Raw genomic sequence first — 18250 nt, 5'->3', positions numbered from 1 at the left:
TGATTAATCCTAGGTATTGGTGTCTATTTCGTTATTTCATTTCCCTTGCAAGTTCAATGCCTTTTCACTTGTAGCTCATATAAAGGAAAGTGGCAGAGCTTGAAATTTCTTAGGAGGATTATGTCACTCAGGTTTAGGGAGCCACATCTGTTGCGCATGGCAAATATGCTGAAGTACACAAGATTTTCCTAAAAGGAATTCTTGTCTGTTTATCATCTTGCAGTTCTCATTATACAGCTCACAGGGGAAAAGTTAATTTATGCATGAGTATCTACATCATAGTGAGTGTAACATTTTCTTGAGTAGTTTCTGTATGTCTTATTTGAGTTTGACTTACAGCTGAGGCATATTAAAAAGTATGGCTATAGAGTCTATCTTAATATGTCTCCCACTGCCTAGGTATCAAAGCTAAATTTGTTCCTTGTAATCATATTCCTATTCTCTTAATTTCCTTTCATTTATGTTGCTGGCAAATCACTTGGGTTCAGGAAGGGCCCAAGCATTAGTTTTTCAGGCCCAGTATAAACATGTAAAACACCTCCCACCCACACACAAACAACACACACATACACCAGTACTATAATCCCTCATCTCACACATACAATCTCATGCACCATAAAAATGTTTGTTTTAGTTATGAAATTACTGTTCCATATTCTACATTCTTGAAAAAATCTTGCTTTTGCAACAATTGCTTAATAATAATACCAACTCCGAGAGTCCTACAAGTATGCTAACTATTTTGTAGCCCTTTGGTCACTAAAAATGGATTTTCCTGTCAATGCCTTTTAATAAATTCTAATGTACCAGCATGGCTGTAAAGATCAGACCAATTAACTTAAAGCTTCAGTTTACTGGCTTTTTTCATTGCAAAATCACTGAACTAGAAATCAATTTCTCTTGCAAGTTAACACTCAATAGATGAAATGGCTAGGTGGCTTAACCATTCTTGTCCCATTGAAGAACACCTGCAACTTTTGATGAGTGCTAGCTTGTTGAAACTTCTTTCAGCTTCTTCCACAATCACTGGCAGTGTGCATAGAATCTATAGGGCTAAGCTCACTTTACTAAAAATTTGTTGCCACAGACTGAGTCTCTATACGGAAATCATTTTCAACTTGATTTTGCTCATCTGCTTCTCTAGTTTTTGCATTGTTGATTGATTGCAGAAAGGCCTTGTCTGAAATGAAAAACTGGGGCATAGATTTGTTAGCTTTAATTTCTTTTTGTTCCCTTTCTTTTATTTCCTTTAGTTTCTAGCTGCCTGGTTTGTATTTATAGCCATCAGCAGACAAGGCAACATGGATGCGTTTGTGACTGTGAGTTAATTAGACACATCAATTCTAGGTTTTCAAATCCTACCAATAGAAGAAGTAGCACTTGCTCCCACTTTCTTACGGTTCTTTGATTTGGCCCTTTCCCACCAGTTGTCCCTCCCTCCTGCCTAGGCAAAAAGAACTCTGGGACTGGTAGTTCTTGATCTGATATATCTGGGAGACCCAGTAGTTCAATATGTTGCTTGAGATTGCTGCTCCAACAATACTTCTGATTGGCTCCAGCAAATCTCACAAGATCTGAGAGCTGCTGTAGCACAGTGGTTAAGTGGTTCGGCTGTGAATCTGCACTCTACTGGTTCAAATCCCATTACTGCCATGAGCTCAGTAGGTGGCCTTGGGTAAGCTACTCCTCTCAGCCCCAGCTCTATTGTGGGAATAATAATGCCAGGGGTCATTTCGTAGAAAAAGAGCTGCAAGGACTCATTAGCATAACTCATTAGCATATGCTATGCCCCTTGACATCACCAGAAGTGTGTCATTGGCATAACTGATTTGCATATGCCACACGCCCCTGACATCACCAGAAGTGATGTCACACTGTACATCTGGAGAGGGGGTACATGAGAGTAACAAGAACAGTGTGTTTCCATAGTGCTTTTCTAGACAGATCAGAGCTCACCACAGAAAAGAATGCCAGCAAAACACAGATTTTTAAAAATTAATGTTGCAAGTACACACTGTACATCTGGGGAGGGGGGACAACATAATAGTGTGTTTCTATAGTGCTTTTCTAGACAGATTAGAGCTCACCACAGAGACCAAAGCCAGCAAAACACAGATATCCGGGGGGGGGGGAGATAAATAATAGCAACACTCACTACTGCTTGCAGGCCTGGAGGAAAGAGGTGCAGGCCCAGCTCTGAGGCTGCTGCAGCCTGCATGGGGCCAGCTCCAAGGCTGCTGTAGCCTGTGCGCAGCCCACCGGCATTCAAGCCAGGAGGATGGGTCACGCAGGCTACAGTGGTGGCAGCTGGCCACGGCACCGGCTCCAGAGGCTGCCACAGGCCGCATGCTGCCTCACCCGGTCTGCTGGCCAGGAGGACAGGCCATGCAGGCCCAAGCGGCCTGGCTGGCCGCAGGGCCAGCTCCAGAGGCTGCCGTGGGCCATGCACCACCTTGACCAACCTGCAGGTTGGGAGGAGGCCCCCTGGCTTCCTACCAGGGAATCCAGGTGGTGATGGGGGGCTGCAGCTGCTGCTGCCTCCACCACCTCCTGCTGCTGAAGACTCGGGCAGTGGGGAAGAAAAGGAATCACATGGGTGGGGCCACCTGTCAGGCTACGGATGACAGGCTATGGTAGATACACCCCTGTACCATCACAGCAAGAAGCCAGGCTCTTGGTTAAGTTTTATTCAGGAATCAGATCATTTCCACAGATATGTCCATAGGATTACTCAGAAGCAAGGTAAGCAACTAAGCAGTAACAACAGGTTGACATGAATGACAATGTGGGAAAATCATTCTTCTTAATGAACACATTTACTCTTCCCCCCTCCCATCAGTAAATCAGGACTTTTGGCACGAACCCTTCCTGAGAACGTCTCACATATTTTTACTATCAAGTCTGAGAAAGCAGGAGATCAAAGTTAAAACATAGTAATTCATGGGAGCGAGAAGTGTACAAGGTCAGAAGCACTGAGAGCTTCCAAAGACATTAGATAAGACACCTACAGCTTCAGTAAGTCTGTGAAAGCAAAGTAGTTATGACATTGGCAATATGACATCTAGATACAGCATGAAACACTGGTTCAGAATAAGAGGTCAACATCAAATAAGGGCATGGATGGGGCACAGACATGACACCACCACCCCCATGATCTCTTTTCAGAGGGAGAGGTTCTGGAATGGAGTTCCAGCACATTCCCCCTCAAAATGAGCCCTGATAATAACACTAACTTGAGTACTGCTCTGGGTGGGGCATTAATCTCTCTAGAAGAATGGTATAGAAGCACAGTTATTATTATTTATTATTATCTGGACAATTGATACATAGATACAAAGAAATACGTTTCAATACACATCCTCATGCGTGATCTACAGTCTATTCATTATTTTTTTTCCTTTTCCCCCTTCAAAGAAATGAGGATTGCAGCCTGGGTCACACCCCTCTGAACCTCCAGGCCCCAGTAAAGTGTACCTTCCCCCCTCAAGGTGGGAGCCCTGGATTCAGGACATGCTATAAATGTTGTCTCCGGTATGCATGACAGCATCATCCTGTAATGCTCTCTTCCACATTCTTCTTTGTCACAATGGTTATGTCTTGGTCAATAGTTGTGTTATCACTACAAAACTCTTCTTCCAGAAAAAATCATTAGCCATTCTATTGTTAGGAAGAAGCTAGAGTGAAGACCTTTTTTTCTTTCTATAGCAGGAATTTTCACTTATAGCTTTATGGTATATTTTTACTTGAAAAGTGATAACGGCTGTTGATAATACTATGAGAGTATAACTGATTTTTAGCAGCATTCCTATTATTATTTGTTTTTATGTTGTTATTAACCATGATAGACCTCTTAAGCTATATGGTAACCGTGGACATTTTAAATAAATACAAATATTTGAAAAACCACATAAACCTCTGACATATTGATATTGTGTCACTTTTTATTTTTCTTGTGAGAGGACAACCAGAAATGTAGGCATTAAATGAGTTTGGGCATGCAGCAAAAGCTACTTGATTATTGCCTCATTATACCCCAAGTACTTGTTTTTCAATGTGTTTTGTCATTTTCCATATGGCACTACAGTTGTATCTGAATGTATTATACAAAGCACTTGAGAGAGAGCCAGTTTGGTATAGGAGTTAAGATCAACAGGACTCTAATCTGGAAAACAGGGTTTGATTCCTCGCTCCTCTGCTTGAAGCCAGCTGGTTGACCTTGGGTCAGTCACAGCTTTTAGGAGCTCTCTCAGCCCCACCCACATCACAGGGAGTTTGTTGTGGGGATAATAATGATATACTTTGTAAACCACTCTGGGTAGGTGTTAAGTTGTCCTGAAGGGCAGTAGATAAATTGAATGTTGTTGTTATTGAATTCCTCACAGAATTCACCATGCTCCCAAACACAGTGCATACACTGTGAGCCTTCATTTCAGAATACTTCTAGAACCATGAACAGTAGTTCAAACTTGGAACATATAAAGTCAACATTCAGAAGGTCATTGTGGAGCTAGAGAAGAAATGGTTGAAGTCACATGGTGCAACAGCAGACATCCATTTCTTGAGCTACACAGAATAATCTTCCTAAAATCAGTCAGTCAGACAGGCAGACAAACAGACAGCCTACATATGTTAGTGGAATGTCCTGGTTCTGTTCAGTATACTGAAGCAGAAACTTTGACTGAAAAACTAATTTTAGATGTTTAGAAACTGATCTGTATTTATTTGCTTATTCTTCCCTGTACATCCTCCCAAATAGCTTTGGTTGGGTAGCTATAGCACCATTACACTGCAAGATGTCATCAAAAAGCCTTAGCTTGCTCATGTATTGTTGACACTGATTTTGAGCTAGATCCCCTGATCTTAAAACAGAGAAACTCCATCATGCACCAGCTTGTTTTGCAGCTTCTTTGCAAGATGTGATCATCCCATTTGAACATATCGTTCACCTGTTTCCAAACATCTTGATCCTGATTGATTGTGCAAACAAGATTAGTGATGCCACAGCTTTCTTACCGAAAGTGTTTAATAGTAAAATTTACCACATTCAAATGCGACAATCAGATGTGAGCCAATCACCTGGTACAATTCCAAATGTTATATTTCTTTTTTAAAACCACATAACCCTGACTTATAACTGATGTATATGATTTTTTCTTATTTAACTATTACTGCATCCAATATGTTAACCAAATGGCTTCCCAAGTGTGTGTCCTGGGCTCCAGATGCATCATTCTGAGCATTCACAAAGTGCAAACCTACACACCAGAACTATTATGCCAGGATCTTTCCTGAGTATACCAGGGTCCACTGGAAGGGCTATCCCTAGTTGTTTTGGGCAGCACATCAATTCAAAAGGAGATAAAGTGTTTATAACTCTCTTAAATTGCAACTTTCTATTGAAAAATTAACATCATCTGACCAATTTCAAAAGAACTACTTAGACAACTTCTTAGCTTCTGGTATAAAAATGTTTACTAACTCAAGATAGACATATCCAGGAATCATAATGAAAGCAATAAACAAGAAACATACTACAACAAACAGAACAACAAGATAGATATCTATTTTTACTGTTTTTTAACTTTGTATTGTGACGGCCTTTGGCCATATACAATTAAATCTACTGCTACTGCTGCTGCTGCCAGAACAACAGGAAGATCAATCTACAATACAGTTTCCCATTCACCAGGTAGAGAGAATTATCACATTCAACTTCTAAAATCTAATTCAAGGCTTTGTCAAAATATGTACAACATCAAAAGAATGGTCACCAACAGAGATGGGCATGAACTGAAATACGAACCAAAATTAAGCACGAACCAGGCTGGTTCGTGGTTTGCGAACCAGCGGTTTGTCAGATCACATTTATGATGAACCACTATGAACTTTAGGCTGGTTTGTTTGGATCGTTTTTTGGTTCATCACTGCAGACAGCCTGGTGCCAATCAATCAGTTTCCTAGGCTACAGGGTATGGACTTCCTTCAAACCTTCTGCTGACCCAGAAGTGATCTTCTGCTGGCCCAGAAGTGACCTTCTGTTGACCCAGCAGTGATGATTTTCTGACCTGGATGTGATGTTTTCACGAACCATATGAACCGGTTTACAAACTGGGGCAGGTTCGTGAAAGTTCGTGGTTCATGGTTCGTGAAATTTGATGAACCACAAACCACATGGTTTGGTTTTTTTCCGGTTTGAGCCTATCTCTAGTCACCAAGGCAAAAATTAATAAAAAATACTACAAGGGAAATGACCTGCATGCACTCCATGAGCTAGTGCATGTAAGTCTTTCCACCATATATCAAACAAATGATCCTATATTGTTGTTTAGGCAGTGTGGGTGTTTCTTTCCTTAATGTGTAAATGTGGGTAAGAAATAAAACCATATAAAGTGTACTGAAGAGATGACATTTGGGAGGTCTTTCTCCTCTGTTCTCTCTGATTGGTATTCCAAATAAGAATAGGAAGGAAGGCACTTGACATGGCAAAAGTGAGGCCAAACACACAGGCACACAAAGGAATGCACACATACAGAGCCACGGAGAAAGGCTGAAAGTTGTATACAAACCTATAGAGAAAAATGAAATAAAAACAGATAGACGAGTGAGTTGCTTAGAAAAACAAAGCAGAATGTTTCCAGAGAAGAATGATCGTGAAAGTAGTGGTAAGGGGCACAAGAAGATGGGTGTGCAGAGATAAAAGAAAGGAAGTGGGCCCCGAAAAGACTGAGCAAACAGTTAGATCTGAGCTAGATAAAGAACAGATCCAGCAGTTTAATCTGAATAGATGTGAAGCCAAGAAAATTTGATTTCAGGAGAAAGGAAATTTCTTTATATCCTTAGAGTCAATGTGCCATGTAACTGAGAAGTCAGTGTGTTAATGCAAGGTGTTTTGAAGTCACTTATTTGTAATGTCTTATCTAGTAGCGCTGAGGTGTTGAAAGAATGAAACTACTCCAAAATCCTTTTAAATGTAGGATCTACCCCTTGATTTCTCCTAGAAGAGAAAGAAGGGTTAGTCTTATAATACACATATATCAATGTCCTTTGAGATGTTACTTGAGGTAGTCTCTGATATGTTTTATTACAGCTTGAGGTGAAAAAGACAGAATGTCAATTGTTGGTAGCTCTTCTGTTTCTATAGGACTCAGGAAGAGTAATTACTCTTTTAAATCAAAGTAGTGACTTGACCATACATGATAAACATTTATCTTTAAAACAAAACAGAGTTCTCAGTTCACTCTTAGATGACCATTTTCGTCAAAAAATAAGATCCCTAGCTACCTAAAATGGCAAGATTAAACTTCATGGTCTTATCTGCAATGTACTTCAACTAGTAACAAAGCCCGTTGTGGGAAAAAATACAACAGGCTTCTGAGGCCCCGCCCCGCCGGCCGCGCCTTCCCCGCGTCCTGCCGTCCCGGGGGTGACCACCAGGGGGAGGTTGAAGGTGCTCCCTCTGCCTCAGACTGGATAGGGGCAGTGGTTCAAGCACCAAGGTCTGCCTCCTATCTGGCGTTCTGGAATATACTCGCTCTCTCTCTGTGTCCAACCTTCCAACCAGCCGTCGTCTCCTCCTCGGCGTCACTGGGAGCTCCCTTCTTATAGTCCCTCCTGGCTCTGCCCCCTGGCCTTCCACCAACCCTCTCCCCTGGCTCATCTGCCCTGGTGGCTGACACCTGGCTACTCCCGCCTGGTTGGTTCCCCCGTCCTTCCATCACCCCTTCCCCCCATGCCCTCTCCCTGGTGCCTGCTTCTTCCCTCCACCATCCCTCACCAATCCCCGGTGCCGCTTCAGACCGGGGAGCCCTCCCAGGAGCCATCCAGCCAACCCAGAGCGGGGATGGCTCGCTGGACGTCCCTCCTTCCGCCCGCCCCATCCGGGCTTTCCCCCTCCCTGCGTTTGGCCGCGCTCGCCCCGGGGCCGCCTCCCCGGGCGGCCGCGGCGGCGCCGGTGCTGCCCTCCTCCGTCCGCCGCTCCCGCTTCTCTGCCGCGCGGCCGTCGTCGCGCCGGGCAGCCGGCCCGGCCCCGGCTGTCCCGCGGTCGCGAGACGCGGCCGCGGCCACAGCCGGCCCCGCCGCAGCAGCGGCGGTGCCAGGCCCGACCCCTCCGGCAGCGGCGGCGGCGGCGGCAGACCCGGCGGCTCTGGCGGCGGCGGCGGTAGGCCCTGCTGCCCCGGTCGCGGCGTCGCGGGGCCTGGCCGCTCCGGCGAAGGCCGCGTCGGTGGCGGCAGGCCCCGCGGCTCCCGCGGCGGTGACGGGACCGGCGGGAGTGCGGCCGGGAAGCCGAGGGCCGACGTCCCCTCCGAGCCCGGGGTTGCGGGCCCCCAGGTAGGTTGGGGGGCTGGGCGGGGCTCGGGCGGCGGGTGGTGGGCTCCCGAGGGGGTGGGGGGTCGGGTCCAGTCCGGGGGGGGAGGGCCCACCCCGGACACGCCCCCCCTGGGGGTCGGGAGCCTCCTGGTCCGTGGAGTGTTCCGGGATTCGCGACATGTAGTCCGCATTCACATGGAGCCGTCCCGGACGGTGTCGGAGCTGGAAGCTGAAAGGGAGCAGAGAGAGGTACCACCTGAGAACCCGTGGGTTGTGGTCTTTCATGCAGGCCATCCATAGCAGGGGGGCGTGGTCCGTGACCAGGGTGAAGGGGTTGTTGGCCAGGTAAAACTGAAGTGCCCCCACTGCCCACTTCACCGCCAGGGCCTCTTTCTCTACGGTAGCGTACTTGACCTCCGCGGGTTGCAGCTTCCGGCTGATAAACAACACGGGGTGCTCCTGCCCGTCGACTTCCTGGGAGAGGACCGCCCCCAGCCCCACGTCGGAGGCGTCCGTGTGTACGAGAAACGGTTGTTCAAAGTCTGGGTTCCGCAATACGGGGGCTCCCGACAGGGCCCGGCGTAGGGCTTCAAAGGCACGGAGCCGGTCGGGGTCCCAGTGGATGGTAGCCGGTTGGTCCTTGCGCAAGCAGTTGGAAAGCGGGCTGGCCTGGCTGGCGAAGTGGGGTATGAATTTACTGTAGTAGCCCACCAGCCCTAAGAAGCACCGCATCTGACGCTTGGTTCGAGGGCGGGGGCTCTGCTCCAGCATAGTGACCTTGTCGGGTACGGGGCGCAAGACCCCGCGGCCCACCTGGAACCCAAGGTATGTGAGCTCTTGGAACCCGATCCGGCTCTTGCGGGGGTTGACTCGCAGGCCTGCCCCGGCTAGGGCTGCTAGGACCGCACTCAGGTGCTGTAGATGCGATGTCCAGTCCGGGCTAAAGATGATGATGTCATCTATATAGGCTCGGGCGAATCCCTGGCAGTGGGCCAGCACCTGGTCCACGAGGCGTTGAAAGGTGGCGGCGGCCCCATGCAGACCGAAGGGCATGACTTTGAATTGGAACAGGCCTTGGGGGGTCGCGAAGGCCGTTTTCTCCCGGTCCTCTGGTGCCATGGGTATTTGCCAATACCCCTTCGTGAGGTCCAGGGCTGACAGGTAGCGTGCCGTTCCGAGTTGGTCGATTAGTACGTCAGCCCGGGGCATGGGATAGGCATCGAAGGTGGCGATGGCATTGACCTGCCGGTAGTCCACGCAGAAGCGTACGGAGCCGTCCGGTTTCCCCACTAGCACAATGGGGCTCCGCCACGCACTACGAGAGGGCTCGATGACGTCGAGGCGGAGCATGTCCTCCACTTCCTTGGCCATGACTTCCCACCGTTTTAGAGGGAGTGGCCTCCAGGGGGTCCTTGCCACTTGCCCCGGGGGTGTAGGTATGTGGTGAGACAGCATAGTGGTCCGGCCCGGCCGGCAGGAGAAAAGACCTGGGTTCTGTCGGATCACCGCCCTTGCCTGCACCCGCTGGTCGTCCTGGAGGCCCGGGTCCAGGACGGGCTCCTCTTCGACGAGTCCGCTCGGGGTCCACGGCAACTCGCCGGCGGGGAGCTCCAGGGGGTCGGGTGACAGGTTGCATTGGTGCGCCTCCGCCTCGTGCCAGGCTTTCAGGTCATTAATGTGCAGTCTCTTCCGGTGCCGGGGGCTCGGCCCGCACTGGACTTCATACGACAGGGGTCCCCGCACTTTGGTGATGGGGTAGGGTCCCCGCCACGGGGCCCCTGGGCCCGGCCCCATGACCCGATGGTGGACCAGGACCTTCGCCCCCACCTGGAATGTCCGGGCCTTGGCTCCCCGGTCGTAGTAGGCCTTCTGGGCCTGCTGGGCTTCCCGTAGATGTTCCCGGGCGGCGGCCCGACATGTCTCCAGCCGGGCCTGGAGGTCCTGAACATACTCAGGGGCGGGTCGTCCCTCGGGGTTGGTCCTCGGGGCCCACTGCTCCTCCACCAGTCCCAGTATCCCACGGGGTCGCCGCCCATACAGGAGCTCGAAGGGGGCATATCCCGTAGAGGCCTGGGGCGTCTCGCGGACCGCGAAGAGTAAGGGATCTATGTACAAGTCCCACTGGCGGGGGCGGTCATGGGCCAACTTGCGGATCATCGCCTTCAGGGTCTGGTTGAACCTCTCCACCAATCCATCGGTTTGGGGGTGATAGACACTGGTGAAGATTTGTCGTACTTGCAGCGTTCGGCACAGATGTCTGGTGAGCTGGGCCGTAAAGGGTTTCCCGCAGTCCGACAGCAGCTCCCGGGGCAACCCTACCTGGGCGAAGAACCGCAGCAGCACCCAGGCGACCCCCGGGGCCTTCATGTCGCGCAGGGGAATAGCTTCAGGGTACCGGGTAGCATAGTCCATCAGGACCAGGATATAACGGGCTCCCCGCGGGGTCCGTGGCAGCGGGCCGACGAAGTCCATGGCCACTCTGGAGAAGGGCTCTTCGATGATGGGTAGCGGGGCCAACGGAGCCCGAGCCGGACGGCGGTTGGCTTGCCGCTGGCACAGCGGGCAAGCCTGACAGTAACGTTTGACCTCCCTGGCTAGCCCCGGCCAGAAGAAGTGGGCTTCAATCCGGGCCGCAGTGCTTCGTGCACCCTGATGGCCACCCCAGGGGTGATCATGGGCGGCCTTGAGGACCTCTGGACGGTAGGCAGCCGGGACCAACAGCTGGGCCACTTCTCCTGGTCCTCCTTTCACTAGGTGGTACCAGCGCCCTCCTGCTTGGATGACCCGCGGTAGCCGTCCTGCTCGGCGGGGATCGAGGACCCGGCCCTCACTTACCGCGGTCATCCGGCGTAGGCTTTCCAGCGAGGGGTCCTCGGCCTGGGCGGCGGCGAACCGGGGCTCGATTCCCCATCCCTGGTGGAGCTGGGCTGGGGCATCCCCGCCTCCGTTCTCCTCCGGATGTCCCCCGTCGTCCCCTTCGTCGTCCCCGACCAGGACCTCTCCAGCTTCCTCCCGATCTGGGGGAAGGGCCGTCTTCATGGCGGGGTGGAAGTGGGGGGAATCTCTCCCCAGCAAGACTGGGTAGGGTAGAGCCTGCACCCGGGCCAAGGGCGTCTCGCATGTTTGGCCACGGTACGTCACGGGAGCCAAGACGACTGGGCACTCCTCCACATGGTTGTGGACACAGGCGATGACGGCTTGGCGGACCACCGGGAGGTCTGCGGGCAGGAGGTGGGAGCGGATCATTGACACGGAGCTCCCGCTGTCGAGGAGCGCCGTCAACTTCCTGCCCATCACCGAGACCAGGACAAGCATAGGGGGAGGCCGGGGGGCCCGGCTTGTTGCGGGCAGGGCCGTGTCCCAACCCAGGTCGCACTCCATAAGGGGGCATTCTCTCTTCCAGTGCCCGCGTTGCCCGCAGGTGAAGCACGGCCCTTTGTCTCCCGGCTCCCGAGCTGAGCCGCCGGGCTTAGGCATTGTGGGGGTTACGGGCGGCGGGAGGGCTAGTCGGGGCCCGGCCGAGTGTCCTCCAGTTGCTCGATCCAGCTGGGCAGGGGCGGGGTGCCGGGGCCCCGCCCACGCCCGTCCCCCTTTCTCGCCTGTGCTGCGGCTCCCATCGCTGCCGGGGCGGGGTTCTGGCTTCCCAGGCTCCCGGGACTCCACGGCCATCACGTTTTCCCACAGCGTGGTGGCTTCTTTCAGGGTGGCGGGCTTGTTATAGGCCACCCAATTCCGGGCCCGAGCCGGAATCACCTGGAGCAGCTGTTCGAGCACCACTTGGTCAGCAATCCTCCGGCTTTCATCCGAGGTGGGCTTCAGCCAGCGGTAGGCGGCATCCTGGAGCTTGGCCACCAGGGTGCGGGGCTGGTCTGTCTTCTGGAAGGCGATGGACCGGAACTTCTGCCTGTAAGTCTCCGGGGTGATTTCATAGCGATCCAATATCGCCTCCTTAAGCCTCGCGTAGTCCGCGCTCTCGGTTTTGGGAAGGGCCTTCAGGGCGGCCTGCGCCTCCCCCGTAAGGTAAGGCCCAATGATGAAGGCCCACTGGGCCGGTGCCCATCCTGCCGCCTCGGCGGTACGCTCGAAGGCCTCCAGGAACGCATCCACGTCATCCTCCGGGCCTAGCTTAGCGAGGTGGAACGGCGGCCGGGGGTTGGGCCCGGCGCCTCTGGCGGCCCCGGCCCCGGCGCCGGCCAACGCCTGTTGAAGGTTCTGGATGAGACTCGCCTGGGCGTCCTGCTGCTGGCGCGCCAGAGCGGCTTGCGCGTCCAGTTGCTGCTGGGCCACCTCCTTCAGTAGTTGCCCCTGGTGCTCGGCCAGCCACTGGCCAAACTGCGTGAGATCCATCGCGGAGCCTGCGGTCTCGGCAGGGGTCTCCGCACTCGCCGCTTTCAACACCGCTGGGCGTAGGATAGGCCGGGGGCTGCTCCAGCCGGCTGGAGTGGGCAGGTGCGGGCGCGGGTGCCTCACGGGGCTGCCAGTGCCTGCATTCTCCACCAGTTTGTGAGGCCCCGCCCCGCCGGCCGCGCCTTCCCCGCGTCCTGCCGTCCCGGGGGTGACCACCAGGGGGAGGTTGAAGGTGCTCCCTCTGCCTCAGACTGGATAGGGGCAGTGGTTCAAGCACCAAGGTCTGCCTCCTATCTGGCGTTCTGGAATATACTCGCTCTCTCTCTGTGTCCAACCTTCCAACCAGCCGTCGTCTCCTCCTCGGCGTCACTGGGAGCTCCCTTCTTATAGTCCCTCCTGGCTCTGCCCCCTGGCCTTCCACCAACCCTCTCCCCTGGCTCATCTGCCCTGGTGGCTGACACCTGGCTACTCCCGCCTGGTTGGTTCCCCCGTCCTTCCATCACCCCTTCCCCCCATGCCCTCTCCCTGGTGCCTGCTTCTTCCCTCCACCATCCCTCACCAATCCCCGGTGCCGCTTCAGACCGGGGAGCCCTCCCAGGAGCCATCCAGCCAACCCAGAGCGGGGATGGCTCGCTGGACGTCCCTCCTTCCGCCCGCCCCATCCGGGCTTTCCCCCTCCCCGCGTTTGGCCGCGCTCGCCCCGGGGCCGCCTCCCCGGGCGGCCGCGGCGGCGCCGGTGCTGCCCTCCTCCGTCCGCCGCTCCCGCTTCTCTGCCGCGCGGCCGTCGTCGCGCCGGGCAGCCGGCCCGGCCCCAGCCGTCCCGCGGTCGCGAGACGCGGCCGCGGCCGCAGCTGGCCCCGCCGCAGCAGCGGCGGCGCCAGGCCCGACCCCTCCGGCGGCGGCGGCAGCGGCGGCAGACCCGGCGGCTCTGGCGGCGGCGGCGGTAGGCCCTGCTGCCCCGGTCGCGGCGTCGCGGGGCCTGGCCGCTCCGGCGAAGGCCGCGTCGGTGGCGGCAGGCCCCGCGGCTCCCCAGGCGGTGACAGGACCGGCGGGAGTGCGGCCGGGAAGCCGAGGGCCGACGTCCCCTCCGAGCCCGGGGTTGCGGGCCCCCAGGTAGGTTGGGGGGCTGGGCGGGGCTCGGGCGGCGGGTGGTGGGCTCCCGAGGGGGTGGGGGGTCGGGTCCAGTCCGGGGGGGGAGGGCCCACCCCGGACACGGCTCTAGAAAGGGGAGGGTGGGCTGGCAGGCATTACCTTCTCCTCTGTGACTGATCCTGGCTAGATGAAAGTGGGGGGCAGACATTGCCTCCTGCTCCACTCATGATCCCAGTCAGGTGAAGGGAGGTAGGCATTGCCACCTGATCCACTCGTGATTCCAGCCGAGTGATGGTGGGGGTGGGCAACTCCACCTGCTCCACTCCTGATTTTGGCCAGGTAAAGGGGGGGGCATTGTGACCTGCTCTGCTACTGATCCAAGCCAGGTGAAGGGAGCAGGCATTGCCTCCTCCTCTGCTCCTGATCCCAGCCAGGAAAAAGGGGGCAGGCATCACCCCCTGTTCTGCTACTGATGCCAGCCGGGTGAAGGTAGCAGGCATTGCCTCCTTTTCTGCTCCTGATCCCAGCCAGGAAAAAGGGGGAAGGCATCAGCCCCTGCTCTGAGCCTGATCCAAGCTGGGTGAAGGCGGGCAGGTGGGCATCACCACCTGCTCTGTGCCAGATCCCAGCTGGGTGAAGGTGCAGGTGGGCATTGCCACCTGCTCCGTTACTGATCCAGCCAGGTGATGGTGGGGGCGGACATTGCCACCTGCTCCTCTCCTGATCCCAGTTGGGGGAAGGAGGGGGTGGCCATTGCCACCTGCTCTGCACCTGATCCCAACTGGGTGAAGACAGCAGGAAGGCATTGCCACCTTCTCTGCTCCTGATCTCAGCTTGGTGAAGGTAGGATGCGGGCATTGCCACCTACTCCACTCCTGGTCCAAGCTGGGTGAAGGGAGGTGAGCATTGCCACCTGCTCCGCATCTGATCCCAGCTGGATCCTCATCCTGGCCTGGGCTTTGGCGGTGCTCTCTCAGAGGAACAGGTGGCCAATTCTGGGCTTTCCTCCCGGGCAGCGCCCTCTGGAGGCACACCAGTGTACAAAGTGAGTTGTCTAGAACATGCTTAGCATTTTATATTGTAGCATTCTACTAATGACTCAGAACAATTGCCCAATGTGTCTTCAGTGGTTATAAATTAGATAATAAGAGGAGTTCTGGAGTATATAGGGAGAGAAGGAATTCAATAATTTGGAAATGTTTGATTTAATAGAAGGCACTTTACAGTGAACTTTTCTATCATTTAAATAATTTGTTGTCATTTGAAAACTTTCTTATCTCTGTTTCACTTAACTCCAGATCATGAGTTGGATCCAGACTAAATTGACAATTTCTATTTCATTTTATTCCCCCTTCCTTCTGTAGACCCCTCTCATGTCAATTCTCAGGGTCCCCTATCCCCCAGGGAAATATTTCTTGTAAATCAATGGTAATTATAAAACAATCAGAATCTTAATAACCAGTGTCTTATTTAACAGAAATTGTTTTCCCCCACCCTTTAGTAGCTTACATGTGTGTCAGTATTTATAAGCCCCTTATAATAATTGTATGATACTATAGTCATGAGCAAGTCACATTCCTAAGACAATAATGATAAGTATTATAGACTAATAATACAGAAATTCAACTCTGCTTTCTCTGTGCCGATGCTTTGCATTGAGGACTGGCAAACCCACACTGCCATACCGTACATGTTTTTGTGAAGTAAAAGTTTTCCCGTGCAGCCAAAAGCAATCATTTTATTCCATGAAGCATGAGATTTAATTTCCCTTATCATTAGTTTCCACAACTACAACTTTTATTTGTGGTAATAATAATTACTCTAAACTTTTTTTAAAAAAATGATCTAGCCTTATTTTCCTGTGTTGAGAGTGAGGGGAAGATACTACAGATTTGATATTCAGCTTGGGATCCAGTGCTGTACCAACAGCACCCCCCCCTCCATTAGTCTTTCAGGCAGGCATCAGTTCTGTGAGTCAAGTTGAAAGTAATATATTTACCTATTTTAGATAACAGATATAAACAAGAAGGGACCTACAAGATTTGCGGGGAGAGCTTTTCTCATTTTACCCCCAATATCCCCTCCCTCTCTATTTCTTCTTTCCCTTCACTGGCAGCCTCTAGCCGCTCCTATTTCCTTGTTTCCTTCTTCCCACCAACCAGCCAACCTACCTCTCTCTTCTCCCCTGTTTACATCATTTTCTTCTTCTCTCCTCCTGGCAGGCTTTTCCTAGAAAATGCTTGTGTTTTGTGGTTGCTGCTGGATTGGGCCAGTCTGGGCCCAGTTCCAGAGAGGCTGTTAGACTGGGCTGCAACCAGCTGCACAGTGGCTGCTAGGTGGGCCAGGCTCTGTTGCACAGTGGCTACTGAGCCTTATTGTGAAATGGCCACCATCGCCAGGGCAGGTGATGTGAGTAATGACTCTCCATTGGTCACCATCGACTCTGTCCTGGGAAAGTTCTTCTCTATCAGGGGACAGCAGGGATGCAGGATGGAAGCCTTTCCAGGGCTATTTTGACCTCCAGGTCCATTTCTGCCCCACTCAGATTGGCTGAGCCACCTCAGCCCCACCAATCAAGCCTTGTGCCACATTTAATTCATGTGGGCTGAGGCAAGCTGGTGCATGACTGATAGCCATGAACCTCACTTAGTTCCATTCTTACAGTCCCAGGATCTGAGCTGTTGCACAAGGAAAGATGAGAGTTCAGAAGCAATGACCAATGCTTTGACTATGAATAAAACAATTGCATGTGTTCAGCATGGTTGTCATATAATTTTTTTTGCATAATGAAGAGGAAGGTATTTTGTTCTGAGGTTGCCTTCTGCAGCAGCCAATTTGAGGTGCCACACATTGCTTCCTCTCAAAATTCCAAAGATGCAGACAGCTCAAAATGTTTGGGGAAATATGGGGTTTTTTTGTATGCTTGACAGTATGTAGAATGACATATGGCCAACATAACGTATTCCAGCGTTGGTGACTCAAGTCAGCTGATCATAAAATGTTTCAGTAAGACAACAACAATATCTGATGTTCAGTCTTTGAATGCTTTTTTTAAAAAAAAATCATTGATTTGAATGCCTTTTGTTTAGAAGGAAAGATTTTTCAATGCTTTTGTGCTGCTTATTATTTTGAAAAGCAAGCTGCATCAGGAGAACCACAGCTGTGTACATCTACAAATAATCGCTGTCTGCATAATATGACATATAATGAGATTGTAAGTTGGCGAACGCCTTACCCTTTCTTTTCACTTTGAACAATGTGATATATCTTTTCCCAAGAACAAGGACATCAGCATATATAAAGAAAATATTGACTGTGGGGTTTTCTACACACTTGATTTATTCCTGCTAAAAAAGCAGTCAATCCGCAAGAAAAAGAATCATTTGGGGCATGGGTATTCTGTGCTTCTGCCCTCCCTCTGCTTTTTTCCAGTTGTGGGGTTGGTTTGTTTTCTACCAGATGTGCCCAAAATAATCAAGATTTTAGAGCGAGGGTGCATCATCAGTGGCATCACAGTACCAACCCCCTTTAAAAATTTCTGCACATGCACCATATTGATATACTACTAGAGATGAGCTTTTTCCACCCTTTGCCCTGACATCTTTTTTGGCTAGTAGAGTTTGCAATTGCCAGTGTTTGGTTGAAGGATTGCCACAATGGCAATCTCCGATTGGTTGTAGAACCAATAAATGTGCATGTGTAAGAATATCCATTTGGACCCACAAGAATTAGAGAGCAATAGGAAATGAGAAGTGCACGTGTGAGAATTGCCATTTGACCACACAATGTAGAAACCATAACAGCCCACATCATGGCCTTAATAACTAATAGCCGTAATGACAAGGGAGGGCATAGGGAGGGCTCTTGGGAACATCCTCAGTCAATACACTGCTGTCAGGCATGGATTCAGTAAAAACAAACAACCCTTGACTCCCCATTAAAAATAAAAAAAAATCTGTCTATGGTGGCTCTGGCATCGTGTCACATATTACAATAAACACATCTGTGCTGCCATCCCGTTTAGTCCAACAGTCTAACCAGTACATCACACTGAACACTGGGTAACATCCATGCCAAAGGACCAGTAATTGCTGGGCAGACAGAAGTTTGGCCAAAGCTACACAGCCATGGGAGAGTGTATTGAAACCAGAGAATAAGGATTTTGAGAGTGTTCCGAGTTCTTATGAATACTTTGCAAAATCCTTTCTTCTTAGGAGTTACAGTGCATCTCTGACTTTTGATGCAGGATTTTCAGTAATTACTAAGACCAATACCACCTTAACAACACCTGGCTCACAAGAACATTGTTGTCCTATTGGGCTGTGGGGGCATTTATCTATTGGGACAGAGGCTTTTTCTCTGAATGTTGGAGGTCTTGCAGTAGCTTTGGGGATTCTGTAGGTTTATGAGCCTGCCTAAGATTGTTGTCAGATCTATGCTTGCATCAACAATAAGGAAGTTCTGTGTTCACGCACCCCTTTATATTTGGGTTTCAGAAAGTGAT

This window comes from Eublepharis macularius, chromosome 3 (genome assembly GCF_028583425.1).
Source record: "Eublepharis macularius isolate TG4126 chromosome 3, MPM_Emac_v1.0, whole genome shotgun sequence".
Lineage (NCBI taxonomy): Eukaryota > Metazoa > Chordata > Lepidosauria > Squamata > Eublepharidae > Eublepharis > Eublepharis macularius.
This window is presented reverse-complemented; position numbering follows the sequence as displayed.